The sequence below is a fragment of the Vulpes lagopus genome, chromosome 16 (assembly GCF_018345385.1).
Source record: "Vulpes lagopus strain Blue_001 chromosome 16, ASM1834538v1, whole genome shotgun sequence".
Lineage (NCBI taxonomy): Eukaryota > Metazoa > Chordata > Mammalia > Carnivora > Canidae > Vulpes > Vulpes lagopus.
In genome coordinates, this window is record NC_054839.1 from 10,844,141 (window position 1) to 10,859,087 (window position 14,947).

Consider the following 14,947-nt stretch of genomic DNA (forward strand, 5'->3'; position numbering starts at 1 on the left):
GCCTCCACTCTCAACCTGTACTTCTAACCCCGGAGCAGAGTTTCTCAAAGGGCTTTTGTCCATGGATCACCTGTATGAGAATCTCCCATATTTGTTAAAAATCCAGATTCCTAGGCTCCACACCAGACCCATTGAATACAAATCTTTGGGAAATCTCTGCATTTTTTAAAAATGAAGTATAGTTGATACACAATGTCACATTAGTGGCAGGTGTACAACATAGTGATGCAGCAAGTCTGTACATTACTCTATGCTCACCCCAAGTACAGCAACAATCTGTCACCATACAATGCTATTATAGTATCACTGACTATATTCTCTATACTGAACCTTTCCTCCTCCTGACTTATTCAATCCATAACTGGGAGCCCGTATAGAGTCTCTACATTTTTATTAAGTTCCCCAGGAGAATCTCATTCACAGAAAAGTATAAGCATTAACTTAGAGTTTATACCAACCTGTTTCTGGACTTGATGTCTGAAAGGAAATCAAGTAAAGGGAAGAGTGAGTATGTTATAAGAAGGAAAAATCTAGATGTATACAGTGCCTAACTCTGCATTTGCTGCATAATGTAGGTTCTTGATATGTCAAATGCATGCATGAATGAATGAATGAAAAAAAATAAATGAATGAAGAATTCATTCCTTTTGTGGAGGTATCCTATATTTTCATAAGTTATACCAAACATGTCTGTAACCTACTTCTATCTGTTTGGAGGGAAAAGAATTCAAATTTGAAAGCAGCTATTCTAAGAATGGGATAACCACAGATTGGCCCAGCAACCCTGTAGAGCTGGCTGGACTGAAATGACCAGCAAGTGTTGGCAAAAGAGAGAGGTGCTAAAGCCTTGAGCAACTTGGCACACCTGTTACTGTTTGGACATAAGAGAGAAAGACAACTCCCAGGTGTGAAATATGTCTTCTTTCTTTGTTTTCTACCACCTCATGGTTTTGATTATGAAACAAAGCTCTTAATACATCCAAGGGCCTATTTCCATTTTGCAACTCTCATGGAGTTGAGAACCTTGTACTGAGAACAACAAGCCATATGCCATTATTATTATAATAATAATTATTATTATTGTTATGCACTGGCACACCTTTCCCATCTGGCATGTCTGTCTCTTTTTCCTACTTACTTTCCTCATCCCGCATGTACATTTTCAACAAGTAATGTGGATTGCAGTTCAGGACTGGGGGTATGTGTGGCAAGCACAGAAGCAAACACCAGATTTGTTTTCATTTTTGTGTCTTCCTTAAGAATCAAAGCAATTTACATAACAAAAGAGTCAAGCACTCACTTGGGGCCCGGTTTGTGTGAGGCTCCCCTGAAGTATCAAAATGTGTGAAGCCCAATTCAAGTCTTCAAAGAGTCCTACCTGGTCAAGGAGACTGTGAGGGGCTAAATTTTGCCCTCCTAAAATTCATGCTGGAATTCTAACACGCACTACCTCAAAATGTACTCAAAGATAAGGTATTTGAAGAGATAATTAAGTTAAAATGAGGTCGATAAGGTGGACTGGGTGTCCTTATGATGGATGTCCTTATAAGAAGAGGAAATTTGGACACAGATATGCACAGAGAGAAGACCATGTGAAGACACAGGAGAAGAGGGCCATCTACAAGCCAGATGAAACCAACCCTGAGGACATCTCAACTTCTAGCCTCCAAGACTGCGAGAAGAGACTTCTGTTATTTAAGCTGCCTGGTCTGTGGTACCTTGTGACAGTAGCCATTGCAAACTCACGCAGGGAAAAACACTAATACAAGAAATGGCCAGGCTTTACTTCCATTCCCGTGTCTAGGTCTATAAAGACCAGAAAAAGGAACTGTGCCTTCTCTCTCCTGTGGCCCATCCTGACAACACTGGCGGGGGGGGGGTTCCATGTCACATCCAAAGGCTCCAAGGAAATATTCACTATTTTCACCACACCCAACCCACGCCTTCACCTTTGTGAGTGGGAGTCAGAAGCACTGTCTTAACTACCTGGTTACTCCTTGGATCCTTCTGGAGAATGGAATGCTCTTTACAAAGAAGATTTAGTTATGAAACAAAAGGCAAAATCTTAGCTGCCCTAGAGCCTGAGGCTTTTGCCTAAAACCTCTTGGTGGCCCCACTCAGATGGTGGCACATGGCGTGCCTGAACAATGTGAATAATTTGACATCACACATCACAACAGCTATAAATCAAGCTTGAAGGTACGACTCAAACCATTGGGGTACTTGGGAGAAGTACATCACATGTACGTAGGCATCAAACATCCACTAAAGACATGATTAAAGGACAAACCAGTGCAGTTATGCAGACTGTTTCCATCACACAGGTGTATCAAACTGCAGCCTAAAACAAAGATAGTCAAACCACTCAGGTATGGAGAATGGATGGCACACAAGTTCTGCGTTCAGACAGACCCACGTTCAAATATGCTTGATAAGAATGCTCAATGTGTCTGACTCGAATTTCCTGACTTGTAAGTGGGATTTGTTAAGAGGATCTGGAGAGTTTAGACCTTCAGAATCTCAAGGCAAAGGGCAGCAGAAATCACTTCACAGGCATGAGTGCTTCTGTATTCATTCCCTATGGCTGTCAGAGCAAAGTACCACAAACTAGTGGCTTACCATAGAAATTTATTCTTTGTACAGTTCTGGAGGCTAGAAGTCTGACATCAACGTGTTGGTAGGGGCATGTTCCCTCTGAAACTCAGAAGGGTAGAATCCTTCTTGGCTTCTTCCAGCTTCTGGTGGGAGCCGTCAAGCCTTGACTTTCCTTGGCTCACAGCCACATCCCTCCAGTCTCTGCCTCTGTCACCACATGACCTTCCCGCTATGTGAATCTATCCTTAAACCATCCTCTGACAAGGACACACTTCATATTGGAATAAGAGACCACCCTACTCCAATAAGACCTCATCTTAACTAATTACATTTGCCACAACCCTGTTCCCAATAAGGTCACATTCTGAGCTCTCGGAGGTTAGGAATTCAGTATATCTTTTGGTGGGGCATAGTTTAGCCCACATCAGTTTATTTTAAACATGGTAAAATGAGGTAAAGAGAAAAACTGCCCCCTCCACCAAACAGTCACCTCAGGCCCCAGTTTTCCTGACTCACATACATGGCAGGTATCACAAGCAATCAAGGAAAATTATTCACCACCACCTGAGACTGCAGCAAACTTGAACTGAGCCGGGGCTGCATTTAATGGCTTTCTATTTGTTCTCCCATGATGATACTGGAAACAATTACATCTGAGTTTTAGAGGGATTCTTCTGGGCAAAGGAAGTGCCTCCATTTCAGGAATGACTGGCCTATCTCATCCAGGCAACTCTTTCATGGCCAAGAGAGCAGCTGGCACAACCCATCTAACACAGTACCTATACAAAACTCCAGGTTTGAATTTAAAGCAATAAACTAGGGGTGCCTGGGTGGCTCAGTCAGTTAAGCGTCCAACTCTGGATTTTGGTTCAGGTCATGATCTCAGGGTCATGAGACCAAGCCCCACATCAAGCTCTGCACTGGGCATAGAGCCTGCAGAAGCTTCTCTCTCCCTCTGCCCTTCCCTGCCAGCTTGTGTTTTTTTTTTTTTCTCTCTCTCTCTCTCTTAAAAGAACAAAAAAAAACAAGAAACTAATTAGAACTACTTGAAAAGGTAGCTTTATATGTAGCCCACACAAAAGCATCATAGGCTCCCTCAAAGATGCCCACAAAGTCTCAGTAGAAGAGACAGAAGAAAAAAAAGTAAGCCAACACCTAATTATGTAGTCACAATTTGTATAATTTGACACACTCCCCACCTTCAAGGCCTTTACAATCTATGAAGAAACATAAGACATGAGTAGGCATGATTTTAGTACACAATAGACTGTGGTACTATGGAGACAATAAGTGTGACGGGACTCTGAGACAGAAAGAAAGCCAGATGTCTCTGACCCAGAAACCAAATCACACGATCATGTGTCTATGTCAATGCCTATGCATCTTCTGTGATAATATCATTCTGGATTTATGACAGAGGTGACAGAATAACTCCAAATTCCCTGAAGAATTATGGAACTATTGTGGCTTTTTATTTTACCTTGTTTCTTAAGTCACACAGAAATTTGTTTTGATTATTCCCTAGTAATTCATGTCAAAATAGCAATAATTAGTACTTCACAGTTGCTGCTTATTCCTTCTTGAGTTTTTAATCCCAAAGCCTAAAAAACATGTTAACAACTTTTGAGAATTATTTTGAGAAAAATATGGTATAAAAAAAAAAAAAAAAAAAAAAAAAAAAAAAAAAAAAAAAAAAAAAAGAAAAATATGGTATAGAAGCCATAGAATATATGACTTTGTCACCACAAATTTGGATGCCGAGAAAGAAGGAGAATAAAGCTTGAATACTAATAGGACAAAGTAGAAACTAAAATTTAAGTAATGGCAGGAAGCCACAGATAAAATCTGTGCCCCTACTTTCTAAATTGTCATCATTACTGTGATAAGGACAGGCTTGATGTGGACCATTCAGTAGATGATGCATATAATTTCAGAAGGGTCTCTGACCAAACCCTTCTTTTATGTAAGAGAAATGGTGTGCTGGCATTGATCTCTTGGACTCAGCCTGAGATGTCACAACCCTATTCTGCCCCCTCCTAGCTTGTCAACGCTAGGTATCACACAGTGGTTACACTAAAGCTGCTCTAAGTGATTCATTTGAAGACATGGTGTTTACAGCTCCCTTAGCTTTGAAAAGATATGAATCACCAAGACCTCAGCATCATGGTTCCTGCTTTTCATGATTTTCTGCCATGTGAGGAAAACTCCTAGATGGAATCCATGAGCGTGTCACAGTAAAAGGAGGCAGAGGCAGAGAGACAAGGGTACCTGGTAACCCTACTAGTCACAGTCATATTTGTCAGACAGGCAGCACACTCACACCCACACACAGTTCCCCCACCCCCTGGCCACAACTGATTGGACTAGGGGCGGGCAGTGGATTCAAGCTGGACAAGGGTCCTTCCTCTGGGAATTTGGAGTTGAGGGAAGCAAAGAGTAACACAGACGGAGACCTGTTTGAGACTGGATCATCATTCAGATGGTCTCAGTGGCCCCCGGCTCTGTTTGGACTGTAGACAGAGCAGCAGAAAGTTCCAGTCTGCCAAGGGGAAAAAATGAAGAACTAACAACAGAAAATGTGTTTCTTTCTTTGTTTTTTTGTTTGTTTCTTTGACCAAGAGATGAGTAGAACATTCCCTGGGGTTTGGCCAAATTGCCAGGTCCTGTAATGATCATTTCTGAATCTCAGCCCAATCCCTAATCTTATGTTCTATTAAATATACTTACCTGTTGTGAAGATATAAACTGAGGCATATTAAAAATTTTAAGACTATGTTTGAGCAAAGATCATTTTGCATCAGGCAACAGCAAAGCAGAAGTGGTTAGGAGCACTTCTCTCAGAAGCTAGAGGAGAAAAGGCAGCAGTAAAGCCAGGAAATGATTGATTGGCTAGAGTTTAAAGCCTAGTTGACTATTGGTTGTCCTCAAATTTCAAGTTAGCAACCCTGAGGCATTTTAGGATTAGATTGTGTTTGCAAAGTAGCCACTAAGCCATTAGAGTCACCTTAGTCTAATGACCCTCCCTATTTAATTCATTACACTGTGCCCTTATGATAAATTCCCCCCTTTTAACTTAAGTTGCTCTTGTTACTTGAAAACAAGAGATCAGTACAGTGTAGAGCTGTTGTAAAAAGTCCCTGGTGTGTAAGTTGTAGCAAAAAGTCATGTGAACACTAAATATCACTCTCCCTGTGAATTTCCTTGTTCATACGAACTGTGCCTGTGTGCAACTCATTGTGTATCAACAGACATCCTCCAGCTCCAACTCGAGTGCCCCTGAGCTCCTCCTGGAAAATATGGTTGGTTGTCATTGGTTGGGATATCCCCAGCCTCTTCTGTTGCCATTATGATAATAGATGGGGACAGTGCAACTCAGATTTAAAAAAAAAACAAAAAAAACCCAATCAGCTCAGCAGTGTCCAGCCTGGAACATCAAAACACAATGGTAATCATTTACATCAGTCACAAGTGGCCCCACTTAACAGGCTTTTTGAAGGAAAAAAAAAAAAAAGAGGAGAAAAGAGCATTCTTGTTGCTGCATTGAAAAGTGTGAAAATGATCATTTGTATAACACAGCTTCTGCCTTGAACACTGATATGCCCACAATGTAGATGAAGATCAAAATAGCTAGCACAGACAAACAAATAATGCAAAAGGGTCTCAAGAAGAACACCCATGGTTTCGTTTTCTGATTTATTTAAAAGGCTCACAGGTTGCAAGCCTCCTTTCTTTCTCATTTCCAAAGCCGGGGTTTGTCATGCTTGTCCCATGCCAGTGTGACTGAGCTAGGTCTCCAGCGCCCTTCTTTAAAGTGTACATAAAGCAGAGGTGCCCAGAGCTTGCCCAGAGCACCAGACCCAGCTGCCACAGTCCTGGAATGCAGGCCACTGAGGGCCCAGAGCGATGAAAGCCCAGGATCAGGCATCTCCAACGCTTTGATTTACAAGAACAGCTTGACACCCATAGCAACGTGGCTAACGTGAAAAACATAAGATAAAAACATTCCATTTAATTAAAAGCCCACAGTTCAATGGTAGTATAATTATTACAAGTGCATTTTATGGCTGTCTGCATTCATTTTGGGTACATAAATTAATATGCAAATTGCCAGGCCCTCTCATGTTCTTAAGAAGGTCCCCTATCAATCTTTTCTCTGACATGTCAATTGCATAAAGCATGGCTTTTTAAATGCAAAATAAAATTCACATTTATGGTTCTTCTGAAATCTCCCTGTGCCTGCAAGCTTTGTTTTAGATGAAGAGTGTTTAATTAACAGAGCTCACCTCTCTCAGAGGGCCTTCAGGACCACAGAGGGGAGGCCAAGACACTCTATGGTCTTCTGGCTAATCAGGATTAGAGACTATTTTCCATCTCAAGGACCACCTATCAAGGTATTTGTGATTCTCCATTCAGCCCATCAAGGACTTTATTATGGGAAAATATTGTTCTGATTTACAAAAACGCAAATTCCCAAACCGTGGACAGATGAACTTAATATTATTCACTGGGAAATTCTATAGCGAATTACTTAGCAGATGGTTTATAGATATTCAGAAAACACCTTGCACACAGGCCGAGGACCCTAAGAAGTGGTGTGGGCTCTCTAAGAATGAGATATGCCCACCTACCCTCATTTCCTTCTCTGAGTTGCTAAACTGGCTTAACATTCCATAAATGTATCTCAGTGTGAACAGGCTTTTGGAAAAACTCTTTCATGACTTCCTAATAGACATATTCAGTAGATGAACCAGCTGTTTGAGCAGCCATATCCAGAATTTTTGGAACTACCAGAGATTCAAAGGTAAGACTTTAAGGTAAGTTCTGACTCCACATCTGGTACTGTTCTTTTATTCTTTCTACTGTTGATCTGAATACAGTGAAGGAAATCAGAATATATCACCCACAAATATGCCTCTCTGACAACAAGAATTATTTTGAGCTAAGAGTAATTGAGAAGCAGCAAATGCAGGAAAAGCTTCCCATCCTCCCCGTATTTGTGAAAAGCAGTCCCTCTTTCTCTCTCTCCTAGAAAGGAAAAGTTAATCACCGGACACAACCATAGACCCTCATCAGCCTGGAGATGGCACTAGAGGAACCCACATAACAAATTTCACCAACCAGCTTTGATCCACCATTAATTTTCCATGTGTTCGCCTTCCTTCTATGTGTCACACCTAGGGCACACGAAAAATTCCTTTTCCTTCGTCTTGTCACTTCTCTAAAAGCTTATTGTTCCTTTGCTAAGGTGCTATATAAACTCAAGTTCTAACTATACCTTTGAGTTACACATCTCTGGCTACACCTACATGTTACATGTGTGGTGCAAACATTAATAAACTCTGTTTGCCTTTCTCTAGTTAATCTGTCTTATGTTGGTCTGATTTAAAGGGTCTAGCTAGAGAAACTAGGATGGGTAAAGGAGAGATTCCCTCCCTACAAAAGTCAGAGAAAATATGCTTGAAAAATGTATAAATATCTCAATGCTAGAAGAGATATACTCTGTCAGAATTAAAATCCCTGAAGTACAAACATCTTAAGAGGCTGAGCCTATTTGGTGAAAAAAATCAACTTTCTAAGAACAAGATTGACTTAGCAGTTCATTTAAACACATATACACACACACTAAAGTTTTGGTTGCCTGTAAATCCAAGAGTGTCTATTAGTTTGGCATAAATGCCTAAGTAATAATAACAGATTTCATTAAAATAATAATTATAAAAAACAAACTAAATGGGCAAGACCTTAGTCTTATTCACCACCAGAGAAGAACAATGACTAGTACATAGTAGGTGCTCCATAAATATTTATTGAAGTAACATGACATACTTTCCATCCACTTTTTAAAATTATTAATAAAATTTAATTGGATTTTAGAAAATTTGGAAAGCACAAAGGAGAAACACAAATAATCTTTAACCCTGAGATAATCTCTATTAATATCTTAGCATATTCCCTTCAAGTCTTTTCTCCATGCACTTTTCACATGGTCTAAGTAAACAATTTTGTATTACCTTATTAAAAATTTTTCTACATAATTAAAATTTTCATAAATGTAATTTATATCACCATATAACAGCCCATTTTGTAGATGTACCACCACAGCTTCTTGGATATTAAGACTGTCTCAAATGTTTCATATATTTAAATAATGCTGTGATAAGTATCCCTGTGTCTGAGGCCTAATCTATATTCCAGAATGAGTAAGAACTTTTTTTTTTTAATTTATTTATGATAGTCACAGAGAGAGAGAGAGAGAGAGAGAGGCAGAGACATAGGCAGAGGGAGAAGAAGCAGGCTCCATGCACCGGGAGCCCGACGTGGGACTCGATCCCAGGTCTCCAGGATCGCACCCTGGGCCAAAGGCAGGCGCCAAACCGCTGCACCACCCAGGGATCCCGAGTAAGAACTTTCTTGCAGTAGGAGATGTCCAAAAGTAAAGTGAGGTCCCTTGTGAAAATAACCAAGTAGGCAATTATTTCTAAAGTATGAATGGGTTCAGGACAGCCCCCCTGCCAACCTCACCTCCAGAATGGGCCACATTTGGGCTGAAGGCACTTGAGACCTTATGGACTCTAGACAAACTTTTGACCCTCCCTTAACTCCACAGATGAATCTAAACTGGGTTTTTTTTCCCAGAATAAGGATTATTAACAGAGATAAATTTTATCTGAGTGACCCGTCGGTATGGCAGGGCAAACATCTAATTACCCAACATCTGCTCTTCTTGTTGCCCTGTGTGAAATGCAGCCTTTCCTCTGAAATCTCAGACCCCTACCCCCTTCTCCTTAGTTCAGAATGACACATAGACCTCATTTTGCCAAACTGTCTTTGGAATTTCCATGTCTTGTGGATTCCCTGTATTACACCTATTCATTTTTTACTATTCAACTTGATTTTCTCTTGTTAATCTGTCTCAAGTTGATTTCATTCTTAGTCCAGCTAGAAGGACCTTCCAGGGAGCAGAACTCTTGCTCCCCAATAAGTACAATGCCTGCCCAGGAAGTGAAGAGCGTTAATTTAGGTGAAGCATAAGCTTTGGAACCACAGATTTCTGTCTGATTTTTAGTTCTGCTGTATACTAGCTCCATAAGAACAGGAGTAAGTTTTCTTGGAGGCAAGTCTCAGTTTCCTGTTCTATGAAATAAGAGCAATAACATAGACTTCACTGGATTGCTGTGAGGGATAATGGGAATATTGCCTAACAGTGGCTGGTGTAGTAACTAAGAACGTGCTGACTATTTAACCGCTGTTTCTACTCTCCTTATTACATGTTTTTCAGGTGCATGCATTCTTTTTTTAGTTGGACAGGCTTCACCATACAGAGGTGAGTGACAGGGACACTGGATGAAGTTGTGCATGCCGCGCCAGTAACATAATTTGCATTACAAGACAAAAACTCAGACCCCTTTATTCAAAAATTATTAAAATTTTCAAGATGGCAATAGTGGAATATTAAAGGGATCACAGGTTCCTTCTAAACACAGGGGCCCTGGGCAATCATGCAAAGTGCACATTCATAAAGCTGGCAGGTGTACAGGCTGTACGCAGTGTGTACTAGTGCATGCAGCAGCTATGGTGGGACTCTCACTTTGGGAGGTTGCTATCTACACACAGTGAAGGAGGACCTCAACAACTCTATACCATTGTGCTTTGGAAACATAGTCATTACTACTCCAAGCTTCAAGAAGATATCAACAGAGGTCTGTAACTCTGCTTCCGGGAACACATAACCAGTTGCTATTGGCCAGAAAGTTCTTCCAAGTTGGCTGAACAAAAAGAATGGCTTGGGAACAAACATATACTGAAAAGCACCATAGAAAGGGGAAAGAACACAGGCTATAACTGACTGCATTCAAAACCTAAATTCATATCACCCTGTTCCTCTCCTAACAGTCTCCCAGTACCTTCAATGGCATAGTTTCATCTTCATTTTTAAATTTTCCAGAAGATTCCAAAACATTTTTTTAAAAATCTATTCCAGTAGTTTATAATTTCATTTGACCAAGAGACCAATGGGCCTTTCCTCCTTTCTCTAGAATCTAACTCAATATTGCTATTGAGCAATATTGCTCAATAATAACAATATAGAAGTTTAGTAAACAAATAGAATAATAATAAACAAATAGAAGTTTATTATCACGTATACCTTATGTGTACATAGAACTTACCCAGGAAAACTGAGTAACATGGCCCAAAGTAGACACCTTACCATCCTCAGCTAATAATAAAAGAAAGGTTTGGGAGGGGAGTGTGGGTAGATAGTTCTGGGGGGTAAACGATGAAAAGCATAGTAAACAAGGTAAGGTTTATTATGCAGATTTAAGTTAGTGCCTTCTCAATTGATTAGTCTCTCTTGTGATTTACAGCCACCCTTCTGTTCCTGGTATAGAAAGGAGACACTGTTATAAATTGAGATTTCCCTTATATATGTAAACTTCCCTTGCAAAAGGATAACTCCTACTCTGTCTTCCAAGTTCCTCCTGTGTCTGTTGTTTCTCAAAAATAATTATTCTACCAAAGAGTCATATTTTGGGGTGGCATATTCTGCATCCTTCAACACAATAGGTAGTTACTAACATCCAGTAGTTGTTGACAAGAAGAATGACTAATTACCAAAATTGTAAAAAAGAATCCAGTGGCCGAGGAGCCCCGCGAGGAGCTGGGCTAAGGCCGGGTGGCGACAGCCTCCGGGACAGGAAAGCCCAGCTCCTGAGAAGCAGGAACTTTAAAAAATCCGGACAGAAAGACGCTTAGCGGGGAACTCAGGCAGATCCTCAGGAGGGGCACTGGAGGAGCCTCCAGTCTCCTGGAGTCACCAACAGAGGAGGTGCGCCTGGCAGGAGAGCGCCGCACACCCCCGGCCCAGCTGGGTAAAGGGCTGGAGCGCGCCCTGCGGGCCTGGGGGGAAGCTCAGGCGGCGGCTCCGGGCAGAGGGGGCTGCATCCTGCTACCTTGGGGAGCCACGGCCCAAGAGCATGATTCCAGCAGCACAGGTCCCAGATCTCAGGGTGCTAGGGGACACAGCCCAGGATCCTGCGCTCCCCACAGGACAGGCAGAAGTGGTGAGGGCCCAGGACAGCAAGGACCCTCCTGCCACTGGGTGCCCCCAAGCTGTGCAAGTCAGCGCCCCGCCCCCGGGAGCATCCAGGCCAGTGTGGACTGGGAGCTTCAGTAGTTACAGCGGGAGCTGACTCCAGGGCTAGAGAGCTGGCCACTGCCAGTCAAGTTGCCCTCCTGGTGTCACCCTGTGCCTGGGAGAGGCAGGGCCACCAGGGAACAAGGGCTTCTTGGCGGTAAACAGCTCCCAGTGAGCCCGGCACCCGGCGGGGGGGTGGGCAGCTCCCCCAGGTGCACACACCTGAGAATCAGCACAGCAGCCCCTCCCCCAGAAGACCAGCTGGAAGGACAGGGGGAGAGCAAGTTCTTGACGGAGCAGTGCTGGAAAGCTCCAGGGAAAGTTGAGGGATTTACAGTATATAGAACCAGAGGGTACCCCTCCTTTTTTTTTCTTCCTTTTTCCAGTACAACTCGTTTTTATATCAGACTGCAAATTTCCATTTTTTTCTTTTTCCACCTTAACTACAATATTTACCACCTCTTCATTTTTAAGATTCTTCCTTTTTGACTTTCATATTGCTACAATTACAGGTCCTAGATATATTTTCCACTTCTAGATTCCCTTCAACATACTCAATTTAATTTTGGGATATATACAAGATACGTTTTTTTGTTGTGGTGGTTTTCTCTGCCTCATTTTGTTCTACAATGGCGGAAGTTAATATCTTCTAAAACATGACCAGCATGACCCAGAACCAAGTGGTATAGTGTGCTAGTTCATTCTGTGAGATGCCTCATTCCCATTCTGCCCCCTCTTTTATCTCATTTATGTTTTGGGGGTCAGTGTTGGGCCCCTCTACAAGTATTTCTGGTTTATATAAATTTGGGACTGAGCATCTTCTAACATACAGAACTTAATATACTCAGAAACAAGAGGATCACCCTCTAGAACCCTTCAGTTGTAGTGGAGGGAGATTACATTCTCCCTCCACTACAACTTCTTCACCACCATCTCTGAGTCCCCCCTATTTTTTTCTTCTCTTTTTTTTCTTTTTTTTTCTCTCTTCTTCTTTAAGATTCCTGGCCTTTTATTTTTTACTGCTTTGTTTTAAAGTTTGTTTTTCACTTTAGTAGTCCTTTTGTTTTATTTTGTTCTGTTTTCAATTTCTGGTCTCTGACCTCAGCAGAATCATCTAGGGTGAAATTTACCTAGGTTGTGGTTGATATTCTTGATGCAGCTTGCTCATAAAGCTACTCTGCACTGAGCAAAATGACTAGAAAGAAGAACTCACCACAAAAGAAAGAATCAGAAAGAGTACTCTCTGCCACAGAGTTACAGAATTTGGATTACAATTCGATGTCAGAAAGCCAATTCAGAAGCACAATTATAAAGCTACTGGTAGCTCTGGGGAAAAAAAGCATAAAGGAATCAAGAGACTTCTTGACTGCAGAATTTAGATCTAATCAGGCTGAAATTAAAAATCAATTAAATGAGATGCAATCCAAACTGGAGGTCCTAACAATGACGGTTGATGAGGTAGAAGAAAGAGTGAGTGATATAGAAGACAAGCTGATGGCAAGGAAGGAAGCTGAGGAAAAAAGAGAAAAACAATGAAAAGACCATGAGGAAAGGTTAAGGGAAATGACAGCATCAGAAGGAAAAATCTAAGTATAATTGGGGTTCCAGAGGACACTGAAGAGACAGAGGGACAGAAGGCATATTTGAACAAATCATAGCTGAGAACTTCCCTAATTTGAGGAGGAAACAGGTATTCAGATCCAAGAGATTGAGAGGTCCCCCTCTAAAATCAATAAAAACAGTTCAACACCTCGACATTTAATAGTGAAACTTGCAAATTCCAAAGATAAAGAGAAGATCCTTAAAGCACCAAGAGACAAGAGATCCCTATCTTATGTTGGGAGAAATGCTAGATTAACAGCAGACCTCTCCACAGAGACCTGGCAGGCCAGAAAGGGCTGGCAAGTTGTATTCAGGGTCCCAAATGAGAAGAACATGCAGCCAAGAATACTTTATTCAGAAAGGCTCTCATTCAGAATAGGAGAGATAAAGAGCTTCCAAGACAGGCAGAAACTGAAAGAATATGTGACCACCAAACCAGCTCTGCAAGAAATATTAAGGGGGACTCTGTAAAAGAAAGAGGAAGCCCAAAGAAATAATCCACAAAAACAGGGACTGAATAGGTATTACGATGACACTAAATTCATATCTTTCAATAGTAACTCTGAACGTGAATGGGCTAAATGATCCCATCAAAAGACGCAGGGTTTCAGACTGGATAAAAAAGCAAGACCCATCTATTTGCTGTCTACAAGAGACTCATTTTAGACCTAAGGACACCACCAGCCTGAAAATGGAAGGTTGGAGAACCATTTACCATTCAAGGATCTTTACCCCAGATCCTTAAAAGAAAGCTGGGGCAGCAATCCTCCTATCAGATAAGTTAAAGTTTATCCCAAAGACTGTAGTAAGAGATGAAGAGGGACACTACATCATACTTAGAGGATCTACCCAACAAGAGGACCTAACAATCGTGAATATTTATGCCCCTAATGTGGGAGCTGCCAAGTATATCAATCAATTAATAACCAAAGTAAAGATATACTTAGATACTAATACACTAATACTGGGAGACTTCAACACGGCACTTTCTGCAAATGACAGTTTTCTAAGCAGAACATCTCCAAAGAAACATGAGCTTTAAATGATACACTAGACCACATGGATTTCACAGATATTTACAAAACTTTACATCCAAAGGCAACTGAATACACATTCTTCTCAAGTGCACATGGAACCTTCTCCAGAATAGACCACATTCTGGGTCACAAATCAAGTCTTAACCAATACCAAAATATTGTGGTTGTCCCCTGCATATTTTCAGACCATAATGCTTTGAAACTTGAACTCAATCACAAGAAGAAATTTGGAAGAAACTCAAACACATGGAGGTTAAGGAGCATCCTGCTAAAAGATGAAAGGGTCAACCAGGAAATTAGAGAAGAATTAAATAGATTCATGGAAACTAATGAAAAGGAATATACAACCATTCAAAATTTTTGGAATACAGAAAAAATAGTCCTAAGAGGGAAATACATCGCAATACAAGCCTCCCTCGAAAACTGGAAAAAAAAACTGATACACAAGCTAACCTGGCACCTAAAGGAACTGGAGAAAGAACAGCAAATAAAACCTACACCAAGCAGAAGAAGCAAGTTAATAAAGATTTGAGCAGAACTCAATAAAATAGAGACCAGAAGAACTGTGGAACAGATC